Source organism: Sapajus apella, unplaced genomic scaffold (genome assembly GCF_009761245.1).
Source record: "Sapajus apella isolate SASKATOON/1434 unplaced genomic scaffold, GSC_monkey_1.0 scaffold13, whole genome shotgun sequence".
Taxonomy (NCBI): Eukaryota; Metazoa; Chordata; class Mammalia; order Primates; family Cebidae; genus Sapajus; species Sapajus apella.
Genome location: NW_022436953.1, coordinates 13681988 through 13685256, shown reverse-complemented (window position 1 = coordinate 13685256; position 3269 = coordinate 13681988). Strand labels below are relative to the sequence as shown.

The window sequence follows — 3269 nt, the reverse complement described above, 5'->3', positions numbered from 1 at the left end:
AGGCAATTCTCCTGCCTCAGCCTCCTGCATAGCTGGGATTACAGGCACGCGCCACCATGCCCAGCTAATTTTTTGTATTTTTAGTAGAGACGGGGTTTCACCATGTTGACCAGGATGGTCTCGATCTCTTGACCTCGTGATCCACCCGCCTCGGCCTCCCAAAGTGCTGGGATTACAGGCTTGAGCCACCGCGCCCGGCTAATTTTACTAATTTTTTATCACAACTTCTCATGGTCTGTGGCTTGTCTCTCACTTTTAAAGAATGTCTTTGTTTGTATACATGATTTACATTTTAATATAGTCATATTTTTTCAGTATTTTCAAGGATGAATAAAACCTGAAGGTGTATGTGCTGGAGGGGGAAGGTATCTTCTTAGGAAATTCTTGCCAAATGATCTTTCTTTTCTCTGTAAAGTGAAAGGGGAGAACAACTTTTAGATATAGCTGTAGAGTTCCTGAGATTCTGCCTTCCGTCACCTTGCGTTAACTGAATCCACACCAAATGGCTAGACCTGGGAGTTGGCTTGGGTTGAGAGGAGGGGGATGAGATAGGATTTCATACATGGAACCCTGCCATACTAGAACTTGCCATCAGAGGACTAATAAGGATTAGACTGTGTAGCTTGGATATACTGCAGTAGAAACTTGAGGAGGGAGAGATTGGAGTAGGGCTAATTGTCTATGGACTGGTTTCATCAGGGCAGACCATATGTCAACTTTTATTTCTTCCTATACGCTTAAGACTCCCAGCGTCAAAATGAATAAATCAATAAAAATTCAAAAATTAAATGAAAGAATCAGGGATACTGCGGCCGCAGGGACGGAGCCAGGGCCCTTTGCCCGGCTTGGCGGCCGGCTCTGCCTTCCCTATTCTCGCCTCCCGCTCCGCCGTGGCTCGCAGAGGCAGTTCCAAATAGCAGTCCGAGGAGGACCTGCTCCTGCAGGATTTCGGCCGCGGCGTCTCGGCCAAGTCCTCGGCGCCCCTCTTCGGGAACGCGTTCATCGTGTCTGCCATCCCCATCTGGTTATACTGGAGAATACGGCTTATGGATCTTCTTCAGTCTACTGTTTTGTATAGTGTGATGACCCTAGTAAGCACATATTTGGTAGCCTTTGCATACAGGAATGTGAAATTTGTTCTCAAGCGCAAAGTAGCACAGAAGAGGGAGGATGCTGTTTCCAAAGAAGTGACACGAAACTTTCTGAAGCTGATAATAGAAAGATGTCTCTGAAGGAGAAAGATGAAAAAATCTTGTGGAAGAAGAATGAAGTTGCTGATTATGAAGCTACATTTTCCATCTTCTGTAACAGCATTCTGTTCCTGGTCTTGGTCACTGTTGCTTCCTTCTTCATATTGAAGAACTTCAACCCCACAGTGAACTACATTTTGTCCGTAAGTGCTTCATCAGGACTCATCCCCCTCCTGTCTACTGGCTCCAAGTAGAACATGTCAGCTTACCTCCTGGCCTTGTGTCTATGGGTGGCCTGCGGTATACGGAAAAGTAGCAGGGTGGTCAGGGTAGGAGACACACGAGATGTTTTCACAGTCGAGAGCCTTAAACAACCCAACAGAACATAATTCAGCATTTGTTTTTTTGGCTGTTTTTGACAGATTGTTGAAATTAAATGAATTGAAAGAAAAAAAAAAGAATCACACCATCTTAGGCTGCAAAAAAACATAAGTAAGAGTATTCAAGGATAATATCTTAATGGAAGGAGAAAAGCTATATTAAAATATAATATATAAAATTATATTCAAATTATGCCTACAAAAGGTATTTTTACACTTATTTTAAACCATTGTATTTTATATAGTATATATTATATTTGTAGTAATATAAATGTTTATATTTTATATTTAAAACCATTAAAATTTTTTAAATTGTGGGAAATTTTATTAAAGGAAATTAATAGATAACTGGTGGTCAATTAACCGTGGAAGGCAAATCTTCATCTATAGCTTTCATATCAATATTTTATAAGGAGATTTAGATATAGTAATTATAAAAGAAGTAATTTTATATTTTGATTAAATGTCTTAGGTTGAATTCATTAATAACAGTATCAGAAGTGACTAATTGCCATAAAACTAGATATTTCACTTTATGAATCCAATCTGCACACAAACTAATTTCTCAAAATGACCTTATTATGTAAAAGAATATGACATATATCCAGAAAAAAACTTGCTAACAGATTTATTTAAACTTTCTTTTATTCCTACTGTTGGCTAAATTTCTTCATTTAAAAAGTGCTTAAAACTACATTTAATAAAGTCTGAAAAATTTTTAGACAGTAAATAGCTATATACAGTGAAAACATCTATCTCTTTATCTATATTAAATTTAAGTGTTATACCAATAAAAAATATTTGTGAGGTGATATTTTACACAGGGCAATGAGGTAAAAGTAGGTTGAGAATAACTGTTCTTGTCATTTTAGGTAAAATAAAAACAAATTTTAAATGTAGGGGAAAAAATAAATGAAATGGAGGCCCACTGAAGTTAAGGTCTCTCTGCAGAAGGTCTAACAGCTAGTGAGAGGCACAATCCATACTAAAGCTACAGATTCCCATCCAGGGTGCTGTTTCCCCTGCTCGTCAAGAATGTTGACATGAAGCCAGGCACGGTGACTCACACCTGTAATCTCAGCATTTTGGAAGGCTGAGGTGGATTAATTGTTTGATCTCAGGAGTTTGAGACCAGCCTGGTCAACATGGCAAAGCCCCATCTCCACCAAAAATACAAAAAATTAGCCAGACATGGTGGCATGCACCTGTGGTTCCAGCTACTTGGGAGGCTGAGGTGGGAGGATCGCTTGAGCCCTAGAGAAGGAGGTTTCAGTGACCCATGGTTGTGCCAGTACATTCCAGCCTGGGCAACAGAGTGAGACCTCATCTCAAAAAAGAAGAAGGAGAAGAAAGGAGAAGGAGAAGGAGAAGGAGAAGGAGAAGGAGAAGGAGAAGGAGAAGAAGGAGAAGAAAAGAAGAAGGAGAAGAGGAAGAAGAAGAAGAGAAGGAGGAGGAGGAGGAGGAAGAAGAAAAAAGAATGTTGACATATCTTCCTTTGATGGTAAAAGAGAATTTTGAGAGTGATGTGAAGAAAAAAACTAGTAAATCAAAACAGAACATCAACACCCCCAAAGCCCATGACCATTAAATATGGTGTACAAACTGTTAGAAACAGCTATTCTATTCACATCCATTTGTTTGTCTTATGAGGATACAGGAAAATATGTTACCTTCGTTTTGTTTTTCCAGGTAAGATACA

At 39.3% G+C, this 3269-nt stretch overlaps 1 pseudogene; it reads left to right on the top strand.

The window, feature by feature from the left end:
* The first annotated feature begins 222 nt into the window (after positions 1-222).
* On the top strand, positions 223-1844 carry LOC116553917 (annotated as a pseudogene).
* Positions 1845-3269: the final 1425 nt, after the last annotated feature.